Source organism: Ptychodera flava, chromosome 14 (assembly GCF_041260155.1).
Source record: "Ptychodera flava strain L36383 chromosome 14, AS_Pfla_20210202, whole genome shotgun sequence".
NCBI classification, from domain to species: Eukaryota; Metazoa; Hemichordata; class Enteropneusta; family Ptychoderidae; genus Ptychodera; species Ptychodera flava.
Genome location: NC_091941.1, coordinates 11,600,893 through 11,613,860, shown reverse-complemented (window position 1 = coordinate 11,613,860; position 12,968 = coordinate 11,600,893).

Sequence of the window (12,968 nt, the reverse complement as noted above, 5' to 3'; positions counted from 1 at the left end):
CATAAGTCGTCATTAAAAGAAAGGCGAATACACAGAAAGCTCTCCAAAAAGTTTCTTCTGCGCGGGGAATCCTCCCCGAAGGATCGTTGATGAAACTGAATAAGTCACTTCTGAGAAATAATAGGCTATGAACGCACGCTCTAGGTTAAATTCCATGTGAGTCGATCTCAAGGTAGAGAATATGCGATCGAATGACAAATTAAGGATAAAAGACAACACGACTTGAGTGTCGAATTGTGAGTTGCGCTCTGCCGAGGAATACACTGAATTCGTCTGACTGTCGGTGGTCACCCTTATCTCTTGTTACATGGGATTCCTATGCCTTGATTCGAACCTGTTTTCAATGAGAAAGACATATATGGAGCGGTGTACTTATCGACAGCAAACACTCTGATATGTAGTCAAGAAAGATTACTTGGCACCGTGTAATATAATGTCGTGATGAAAGTATGGATGAAGACGGTGTAGGCCTAATCAATATTTTTTTCAAAAACACGATTGGAACTTATTTGGGAAAACTGGATTTTTATATTTTTCAAATTTCTCGAAACTGTTGGGTGTCCTGTAGCTGCATGCTGCAATATTACACATTACTAATAAAACACGTGCAAATGAGCTTACACTTGCAGATTAAACCGACATTAATTCACTATCTAATTATACCAAATTAGTTCCAATCGTACTCTGATCCTCTTTGTTACTTAACAATCAACACAACGGACTTACAAGTAATCATGCAAAGCCTAAAGTGTCACTAATTTCATACCAATGTGACTCAGAAAAAAAAATGAATGGTTGAAACCAAACTTCAAGAAAACTGGAACGGTTGTGCCAAATGTCAGATGAACAGAAATGACAGCAGCAAAATGCAAGCAATGGCCAAATATTGCCAGATATGAACTAAAAATGCTGACGTGAACAAGTATACAAATCTGTAATAAGCTGAAATAAAAATACTAAATATCTTTGACTGCTGTCATTATATCACCACTTTATATATTGCAAGTGTAATTGTCTTTGGTCAAGTACTTCAAGCTATATATGCCAAACTATGAAAGCTCATTAGATATGTAAATTATAAATTAGCTGACATGAAAATGCGAAATGACTTTCAATATTGTTTTAACCTAGTATCATCAATGTACATAGCATCTTTCCCTAACTTTGATAAAGTAAATCCAGGTATGTATCCCTGATTAGGAAAGTCCATTAAATATGCAAATTAAGAAATGGCTGAAGTAAAATAATTACTGATGACGCAGCCATTTTCATACACTAGGCGGCAGTTTTTGAATTCTCATAGCCATCGCTTTGACTGTATGATAAATTTGGATAATCATAATAGACACTTTCGTGATATATGCAAAGAGGTATCAAATGGTCGTACAGGGAACACATTTTGAAACATATGCGTTCTACGACAAAAAACGGAACATTTTTTTCAGTTTATTTTCGACTCAAGTTTAGTCGCTATATATTCATAGACATCATATGCAAGATTCAATGACAATGAATGCCTGAAACATGGTACAATTATGGGATTCTGGGACCAAACACGGCACGTCAGATTAGAAGCGTTGCTTTCTTATATTTACATAGATTTACGATAATTAAGCTTTTATAGGGGAAGCTCCTGTTTAATGACTTTCAATAATGTTGTATCATATAGTATTGTCAATTTGCATAGCAAGTTTCGTCAATTTTTGTGGAGTCAGTCAAGATATATATCCCTAATTAGGAAAGTTCATTAAATAATATGCAAATTAGGAATTGCCTGGACTAAAAGTGCTTAATGGCTTTCATCAATATTGTATCATAGTATCTTCAATGTATGTAGCAAGTTTCGTCAACTTTGGTCAACTCAATCAGGATATATATCCTTGATTAGGAAAGTTCATTAAATATGCAAATTAGGAATTGGCTGAAGTGAAGATGCTTATTGACTCTCAATAATGTTCAATCGTCGTATCTTTAATGTACATAGCAAGTTTCATCAACTTAGATCAAGTCGATTCAGATATATATCTTTAATTAGGAAAATTCATTAAATATGCAAATAAGGAATTGGCTGAGGTAAAAATGCTTATTGACTTTCACGAATGTTCAATCATTGTATCTCCAATATATATAACATGTTTCGTCAATTTTGATCACGTCAATTAAGATATATATCCTTAATAAGAATAGTTCATCAAATATGCAAATTAGCAAATGTCTTTCATGTCACCTCTTATCATCTTTCACGGCTGATATATTCTGGTGTGATCAACATTTGTAGCAAATCTAATCAAATTGTGTGCAGTCATTCTCAATGTATAGCGGTGTTTCTATAATCATTGATTATGCAAATGAGCAAAAAGTATGCAAGCCAAGCCGCACTCACCAAAAACTAATCAATTCTTGCCATTTGAATACTAAATCTATGTACCAGATTTGATTCTGATCTGATGAGCCGTTTTTGAGATATCGGGCTAACAGACAGACAGACAGACAGACAGATATCGCTGCAACATCAGCTCACGTGTGTGAACACATGAGCTAAAAATGATGAAGGGCAGTAGCTGTAACTTTTGCTGATTTTCTTTACTATATTTGTTTTGTATGTCAATAGCAATATCTTGTTCTATTCCAATGCTCAAACTCCAACTGTTAGCCTTTCAACACAGTGTCTAAACCTGTAAAAATGCATTGTTATTGTTTACATTTGAATTCAAATCAGGACCGAAATTCACTTGTCAACAATAATGCAATCTACTCGTGTTCAGGCTTACTTGACAAGCTGAATACACCATACCTCAACATGCTTTAAGGAGTAGAAAATGAAGCTGTAGTTGACAGTGAAAACAAAAATAGTGAAAACAAAATCATCAAAAGTTAAAGCTTCTGTGCCATTAGATTAAGTTCAAGTATACTGTATTATAAAGTATACTATAAAAATAATATTTTTATTTTAAAAAGGCATAAATTACATCAAACAGTTGATAGATCAGATGGAAGTCATCTCTTGTCTCTACAAACTTAATTCGAAAGCTATCAGATGAGTAATTTCAGAGAAGATACATTGACCTGTATGATGAGAAAAATCGCCTTAAAAATAAAATTTGCAAATTTCATCACTTTTAAAAAAGTGAATTTGAGCATCCTTAGGCACCTGCGTATAAAATGTAAAAGCTATCGGATACATACTCCTGAGTAGATTATGTATGATCTAAAATGTCAAAATGAGTCTTAAAAATGTTTGCATGCAAATTCAAATTTTGTTGTGATTTGAACAAGTATGAAATACTTATCCTTAAAAAATACCTTCAAGACTGAATGCTATCTAATGAGTGGATTCAGAGACGTTTATGTTCCAGCCAAAAATACGAAAATCGTGTAAATTCAACAATATGCAAATTGTGTTATCATTTTAACAAATTATAAACGAAGTCATCACCGGGAACCAACAAGCCAGATTTGACAGCTACCGGATGAGGATTTCAGAGATGACGTCATCACCAAAATTTGCCCATGAATAAATTTCATCACCAGTTGCAGTCATCCCAAAGGAAGCTAAACATCAGCGTTTGAAGCTAGCTATCAGACAGGTGGTTTCAGAAAAGTTATGTTGAATGAAACACGAAAAGCGAAATATTATTCTTTAAACTACAAATATCAATGCAAATAGAGAGGCACAAATAAGACAGATACACTGCAACGGCACGCACAGATTGTTTCAGTTATGATGAGGCGCCCCCCCTCCAATTGTGCCTTTGACACGTCTTGGTACAAACGTTTAGTTCATTCTAGTATACTATATTCTTACTTTTATTACAAAATGTTGGTTTTATTGCTATGGAAATTCACATATCCATCTGATAACTTTCAGGATTACTTATTAGAATGACAGAGCCCAACATTCAACACTCGAAAGGCACGCCTAAAATTAATGTTGGAAAATGGGGCGTCCAAAAAGTTCTAGGTAAAGACTTAAAGTAACTGTCCGTGCATTATTTTGTACTTCATATCTGCTTACACGTTTTTCCTGCCATCCTTGGCTAGTTCTCTTTAAAGGCAACCTCTCGGAATCTTTTTTCAGAAATCTTCCAAGCCCTTCAGGATATCAAATTTAAATGGTCCACCCCTAAGAAAGATAATTCTCAAACGCGCAATTTTAGCCAAAATTCACATTTAGATAAGACCTTTAAAGTTTTGCTTTGTTACCCTATTTGACAACTCAGCGACACGATAACACTGCAAGTTGGATTTTAAAATTTCCGACTCACGTTTCATTGGATTTTTATTCTAGTTGTCATCTTCGTTTTTTTATGGTTTTTTTGTATACACGGTAATAAAATGTCATTCAGGAGAGAACCATATCGTTCACAGTAGACAGGTTATTCATATAGACGATATTTGTTTCTATCAAGAAGAGAACTGGAGGGATGGTGTAATTACCCTAACACAGATTAATTTCTGGAAACAAATTATTTTACTGAACAAAGGATTAAAATCTCATAAACAGTCAATGTCAGGAAGTACTAACCGCGGGAACCAGCTGCAGAGATTAGGACTGCCGCTTTAATTATAACTTCTCCAACGACAGCTCATAATCAAATGTCAATATAAAAGACACCAAAAGATGTTGTTTTCCTCAAAAATGCATGTTTAGAAATCACTGTATAGCAATTGTATAAGTGTTTCCGGACCATCCACGACATGTGTAGGCGGACCCTAGAACAACACACAAAAGAGAAACCCAAAATTGTACCATGACTCGTCCACAACATCTGACAACATGGACTGACATCAAGTTTCGTTCACACCATTAGATTCTCCAGGGGAAAGGTATAAAGTTACCATAAAAAATTTCCGTTACTTATTATCGAAGATAAATTTGGGGAATGGTATTTACAAAGATTACTTTATACCTCTGGATTGATTAAGGATAAAAGCTCGAATTTCACATAGAACGGCTGGGACACAGCTAAGATTACGCCCAAAACGAGAAAAAAAATTGAATTGTAACTCGTAGAGTATCAATATACAGGCTCAAAATCGAAGCGGTTTAATTTTCAACCTATCTGATTTTGTTCTCTCTCTCTCTCTCTCTCTCTCTCTCTCTCTCTCTCTCTCTCTCTCTCTCTCTCTCTCTCTCATCGCGATCACATTATACATGCTAAGAGTGTCGTTGCTATGGAAACGGTGCTTAATTTTTATCAGCGTTGCTTCTTCTATGACCTCGAAGCTTCTCAGTTTTAACCAATTCCTTCAGGCGGTGTTTTTTTCCAGAGACATACGACTGCGAAACTTCAGAAACTAGTTACACGTCACACTTCATAGCGTTCACGCATTCATCATGTCCTGTAAAAATCCTTTCCGCGGAAAAAAATAATAAGCGCCCATGTCTATTTTAAAACATGATATATATAAAATGAAGGTCTATACAAATATCCACACTTCGCAGCGTTTTACCTCTGTTGTGTTGAATGTACGACAGTAATGTTGAAAACGAAACATGAAGCCTTTAATTTACATAAACCAATGAGGAGTATCGAGATTAACAAACAGTCAACCTGTCATAATGGTTCGAACATAGGGGTAACGCGGTTGTCGTTGGACGTCGGTTTGGAGCGGTATCATTTGCAATTAATGTGTCGCGTGACTTGTTGTTGATCAGCGCGAAATCTTGATAATCGACTAACCTCATGAATTGAGATATAAGGAATATATGAGATCAAAGATGCAACAGATGTTTTTAGCTATTTCGACATAATTTTCACTCCTCTGATTCAAGCTCCGGACTAAGTCAAGTATCATCACAGAGTTGCTGTCAAATCAAATTTGGATTTCTCCGAAAACAATATTTCGGCTTCGCACTCTTGTTTACGTCGTTTAAAAGACCTAAAATATACATATACAAACAGTATATTCTTTGAAAACATGAACATGTTAATATCGAGTCCTATTTAAGTGAGAATTAATGCCGCTTGGGTCTTCGTATGAAAACAAAACATATTCAGTATCGGTGCCGTGAAGTGCACATGAAGGAATAGAAAAACGAAAATAAACCAAAACCCAAACCAAACAATTGTTTTCGCCTTGAATGAAACAATCAAGAAGACGTTGTGCTCACCTTTCTTGCCACTCCCAGGAGTAGATACGTATGATTTATACCTCAAACTCAAAACAATTACCACAGCGTGCTCTCCTTCACAACTACCTTAGGTGGCGTACTTCATAGAAAAAGCCATCTTTGAGATATCGATGATCACCCTTACGATCACTAGTCATTCGTCATATATTTTGAGCAAATGGAAATGAAATTTCAGGCATCTGTATATTGAGGTAGTAGTAACTAGACCTTTTATCCATATGCTGTAAAAACATCTGCTTTAAAGAAGGTCCAATTTTAAATGAACGCCCCCAGTGACATTTCTGTTCTGTGTGTCTCGAATTCTAATGTCATTATGAGAGGTACTCGTATTGATGTTCAGGCCTCTAAGCTTACTCCCCATTAGCATCAGAAATAAGGCAGTATCAACCAGATCTAACACAATCCTGTTGAATATTGTGACTGTAATGGAGGATTTGAAAATCTAAATGCCGCATCCGTACTGTGTGTGTGGACCTTTCATGATGCAGAAGACGGAGAATGGTATAATTTCCATGTCATGAAATGGAATGTATAAACGAGCTGGGACATTTTTGTCCAGCGAAAGTAAAAAATCTCCGACGAGCGTGACACATTCCATCTCCATCGTTCGGGGTATTGGAGTATTTTCTCATATTCCTTCAGAATATGCAAAAACTGCAGTTATCATATTTTCATGTGGAGAACACAATTGTAAGCTTATATCAGAAATTTCTTTCATTTCTATCATTCCCTTCACAAAATATTGTTCGCCTTTACCCGCATCAAAAGCCTCTGGCTCATGTGGGAGAGAAATTCCCCAACTCGTGTGAGTATAGAGACATTCCATCTCAGCTCATTGGCGGGTGGGATTATTTTCCTTACGTCCCCTGATATTTGCAAAAATGGCTGTTATTGTAATTAATTATCTCCACTGTCAGTAACAAATTTCTGTGGTTTACTTAATTGCTCCCTTTGAAAAATGTAGTGTAAGGCTACATCGATAGAATGCTGTGCGAAACTTGTTTTATTATTATTAATAGTAATAATTATTATTATTATTATTGTACTTGGGCCTCAGCCCAAGTACATTTGTTTTCATTCCGTGGGAAAAAACTGTAAGGTATAACCATTTCTAGCTGAGACCAGGGAGGGCAAAATGTATTGGCTTCATCTTTCTTGCATAATAAATGGCGTAATGATGTTAACTGAATGGAAGTGCTGCTCTCAGCCAGTCTTGAATAAGTGAGATGTGAATATAAATGCTTCTCTATCTGAGTTTTTGCCACAAAATCATCTGAATATAATCAAAATGTGCATCGAAATGCAACAATTAATGCACCCTCCATTTCCTAGGCGATGGCACGACCCTTGCTACACCCACTGGACGAGCCAAAGTGGGAGGGGTAATTTCGGTTTGGTCGAACAGGAGGGCTCGAGACCAGAATTTAACATTTAAACTTGAAACATGTTTAATCACTGACAAGATGTGGATTAGTGTTAATCAAAGAGAAAGTTTGAAAAGGAAAGGTTTTATATCCCGGACACAATGAAAACATTACGACTGGAAACTGTACCCCCGTTGAGAATAGTAATGCCCACAGCGATGGAGAACACTTATCCTGGAGCTGAGAAAACCAGACCATCATTTCGAAATAGAGCTGCAGATTCGAGAAGCTCGTTAAAAATAGCTAGGTACACCCCATAAAGTGGTTGTTTCGCGTCTGAGGGCAAATTTCGCCTCCTTCATTTAGAAATCGTACGTTTGTTTTTCCAGGGGAACACATCATTTGACACAAAATTTGCATGAAAAGGGGTCGCCAGTAAGCACGTGGTCAAATCTGGCATAAGAAACAATATGAAATGTTGGGTAAAGCCAGTCCAAAATAAACTGATTTGAACTTTTGTGTTTTGTAATTTATACCACTGCAGTAACATGACTTTTTTTTGACAACATCACACAATGTAATACGTTTTGAAACTGAATACTCCGACGTATTCTGTGTCCCCTTTGCTAAAAAATACGGTATGCCGATTACCATGTAAGGAGATGATGACGTCAAGACAGATTTGTAGTGCGTTCGGTCTTGGATGGTGCACGAAGTTTTGTCGAGGTAGCTTGTGTATTTATTTCCTAAATGGGAGATATTAGGGTCGATCTAAACGAAGGCCGAAAAACGTTATGATACTCTAAGCGAGCTGAACTCCAATGCGAATGGTTGGATAATTTGGAGGATGTCTAGACTGATCTCGTCTCATTAAGATTATTTGGCGGTCAGTATTGAATTTCAACTGCGTCACAAGTTTGCGTCGAACGGTCAACGAACGATATTTTAGAAATCTGGAGACATGGCACATCGCAGTTTTATTTTAGTATTTTATATTTTACAAAGATGTAAGAAGCAATGATTTTGTTGAAAATTCTGAAAAAAATATAGGAAGATTTGATCGCGAACACATTTTCACTTGGGGTCAACTACCCTGCGTACGATGCTGTGTGTTCCGCTACAGCTAACCGCCCCGTAGTCTGGTTCCCTGCCCCCTTTCTACCGTTGGCTGCGCTACACTCACGATCGTAGAAAGGGGGCAGGGAACCAGACTAACCGCCCCGCACACCACAGCCCTGCAAAGACCCGTACGTTGGGTCGGTGACTTCAAATCCATTTTGGGAATTGACGTAAAAAGCCAAATTACTGCCGAAATTCAGCGTTCTTGGGCCCAAGTCGTATCCCAGCCTACCTCAGCTACTCGATCGCTTCCAAAATGACAGTCTTTTATTCACTTCTCGTAAATAACCGTCGATGTCGGCAACTCTCTCGCTGGCCCTGCGTACGATGCTGTGTGTTAGCTGCAGCACATAGCATCGTACGCAGGGCTAGGGGTCAACACGGGGTCGCAGCCATGTTGCCTCAAAACTTATATTTCTGTCTGCACTCAAAACTCAAAAATGTCGCATATGAACCTGAAAAATCTATGTAATTTTGTCAAACTTCGGCGAAATTTCAGCCTATAGACAAAATATCATCTAGGTAAGGTAAATTTACTGAAATTTGATCGACAAATAATCCTGAGCTTGAACGTGACAGCTCGCCTTCTCCGGGAAGTCATGCATCCGGCCAGCTGCCCATATGGCCGGGTCACAGCGTGCTGTTTTCTGGGTAGTTTTTATAAGTATAGTTCTACGTTTCGACGTTCTCTTCCGTAGCCTAATCACCAAGGTAAGAAACAGAATTATCCGGCCTGCCAAGAAAACTGCACGTTCTAGTCGAAAAATAAACACAAATCCTTCATTGAGTTACCTAGTTAGATGCGGAAGGATCTCGGCTGTCCAAAAAACACACTCATGTCACGATAAAATGAAAACTTTCGAAGAAATCTGCCGCGTTTTGACAACATCGGCGTATCTGATAGCCACCGTTGTAATAACGCAACTCATTATCATAATGGACGGTGTCTGCACATAGAAAGTGGTGAATCTCAGTCTGATGCCGTTGCTCACGGACCAATCAGCGATGCGGACGGCGTACAATTATGATAATGAGTTGCGTTATTACAACGTTGGACGCCAGAAATGCCTAGTTTGTCAAAACACGGCAGATTTCTCCTAAAGTTGTCATTTTATCGTGACATGAGAGTGTTTTTTGGACAGTAGAGAGCCTTCCGCGTCGAAAGAGGTAACTGACTGTAGGATTCGTGTTTATTTTTCGACTAGAACGTGCAGTTTTCTTGGCAGGCCGGATAATTCTGTTTCTTACCTTGGTGAATAGGCTACGGAAGAGAACGTCGCAACGTAGAACTACACTTATAGGCGAGCGGCCAATTCAAGAAAGTGGCTTAGTTTTCGAGTTTAATGGACCCACCGTACCCAAAGCTATGCGATACCTCATTTTAAAGCTTATTTTGTCTACTTTTCGAAAATGCCTGCTGTACTCTCAAAATCTGGCAGCGTTACCATGGAAACGGGCCTTAAACAAAGTGCATTAAATTCAACGTTTTTAACCATGTCTGCTATTCTTGATGGAATGGATTTGGTTTGAGTTACCAATTCGCTTTTGTGTGTTATATTATCATCCATACTGTAAAACAGAGTATTAATTATGAAAAATGTTTGCATAATTACTATGTCACGTGACCTTAAAACTGTTAAAATTGATATTAAACTCTAAATACGTGTGCGTGAGAGCGATATCGTCTTTAAATATGTTGAAACTGACCCATTGTACAGCTTGCAGTTGTAATTACATCTTTATAGTTCTATATTTAACTTCTCGACACCGCATCTCATAACTTTCTGTCACGTGACCATTCATGCACCTAAATATTTAGTGCGCGTTTGCTTTGAAGATGCGCGCGTGCTGAACAGCTGAATCACACAGCCGGCTAATTCAGGCAAACACAGTCTCCTTTTATTTTGCGCGCTTTCAAGATTTATCGCTAAAAATAAATACAATGTATCAAAGAACGTTTTGTTCTCGCTATTTTACGCGGGAAACCAGAGTATAAAAAGAGCAATTTTTCAGGTTGAGCCCAGTTGCAAGCTTGGCTTTTCAGGTGATACTTCGAGTTTCCCCTGTGCTGTACGCATCGACCCTTCTTTCTCGCGGGTGTTTTACGCGGGAAACCAGAGCATAAAAGGAGCAATATTTCAGGTTGAGTCCAGTTGATAGTTGTCAGCTTGGCGTTTTCAGGTGACGCTCTGTGCGCATCGAAACTGAATGCACTCTAAAATCTCCAAAGCGAAAGTTTAGGGGATAGCCCCTTAAAACTTGCTCCAAAACGGCGTAGATTCTCTACTAACTTTGTACGGTGTGTGATTTGCCAGCAAAGTCAAAATGAGAGTCTCAATTTAGCAACACCAAAGGGAATAACTAGTTTCTTCCATTCTGCTGAGGTTAGGAGAGAATATGTGTGTATCCGCTTACGAGAAAAATTTCCAGACTTTAGTGAACCTCCAGATAATGCGGAAATAAGATATCATAGAAAATGTTTGCATTCGTATGTCAGCAAGAGAAATCTATCTTTTCAAAATTGTGCCGGGGAAGGTGAGCATGACGCACATGGTTCAGGGAACTTTTCTGATAAAATTTACACTCCAGATATGGTATCAGGTAGATGTAACAGATCAACAGTTGAAAGTACTGACTTTTCCAAATGTATAGTATGCCAAAAAGTATACCATAAAAAGGATAAAAAATTGCATAAAATAGAAACTTTTGAAAGGGGTGAAAATCTGAAAAGAGCTGCAGAAAGTCGGGGCGATTTAAAAATGCTTCATAGAATTCAGCATGAAGATTTAATCGCAAAAGATGTCGTATATCATGTTGGGTGTCTGTCGACATATATCGGTAAGAGAAACATCAAGCATCTGTTGCATCGACGGATGCAGAGACCGATCATTACCAAACTGCCTTTGACATGTTAATCGGCGAAATAACGAGGATCTTCTCATCAAAGGGAAGGCACTGCTACTTTCAAACCTTTTAGAAAGGTTTAAAGAGCTGTTGTCAAATGAAATGAATGCAGGCCACTACACAAGTTCCAAATTACAAAATAGACTAACGAAACATTATGGTGACGCAATTGCCATTCAGTCCCAACAGGGGCAAGGGATGTCAAATATAGTAATTAGCAGCAAAATTACACTTGCGGATGCTATCAGAGCAGCGAATGAGTTAAAACGAGATTTAAAAAATGAAAAATCCAAAGAAAGAAGTCATTCATTCATGGACGGAAGCCTAATAAATCCCACTTCTATTTTGTACGATGCAGCAACAATTTTGAGGGGTGAAATATCTGACATACAAAATGCAAATGAGTATCCCACTCCTGATGGTGTCAGTATACAAACTTCAATTAATCTCATACCAAAAAATCTATACCGTTTGATACTTTGGCTTATAGACAAAAAAGCATATGAGTCAGCAAACCCGGATTACAAGACATCGGGTGATGTCAATAGAAAGTGCGTCTCAATTGCTGAATGTATTTAATTTGGAAATGGAATTAATCTCACTCCTCAACATGTGGGTTTTGCAGTACAACTCCACAATGATTTTGGATCTAAAGCATTAATTGATATTTTACATGCCTATGGGTTTTCAATTAGTTATGACGAACTTCGACGTTTCATGACAAGTGCAGCTGAGCAAGAGATAAACAGGATTAAAGGTGTTTACGTTCCAAGTGAAATAATTCCCATTCAATCAGGTGAAATTTAGTCCATGAAGGAGATGATAATATTGATATAAATGCAGAAACTATTGATGGAAAGAACACCTTTCACTCGATGGCCCGTGTTGTTTTTCAACAGCAATGTGTACCCCAAAATAAAGTATCTACTCCCATCAGTCGAGGCCAGTACAAATCCCTACATATGTCAGATGACATAACAAATCTTATGCAATGCGAAACATTCAGAAAACCAAACACTCGTCCTGAACCTCCACGGTATACGGACCCGGTCAAGAAAATCGCTTTATGCACAGTAAATACACCTGTTTCGGTACGTGACCTTTCCTGGCTTCTATTAAGATTTATTCCCAGAAATGTGTTACCTCTCCCCGTTGAACTTGATTTTAATGATAACCAAGTTGTGCCATTTTGGACTGGCTTTAATGCTATGATCAGTGAGAAAAAAGAAAGCTTTACAGCAGTTGCTTACGCTCCTGTAATCGATTCAAAACCTGCAGATATGGCAACTGTTTATACTACTATGATGAAGTGCAGACAAATGTGCTTACAACTCGGACAAAGTGTGTCCATTCAAACTATGGATCAGCAGCTATATGCTATAGCTCAACAGGTTAAGTGGAGCAAACCAGATATTTTAAGATGCACTATGTACGTTTAGGTGGGT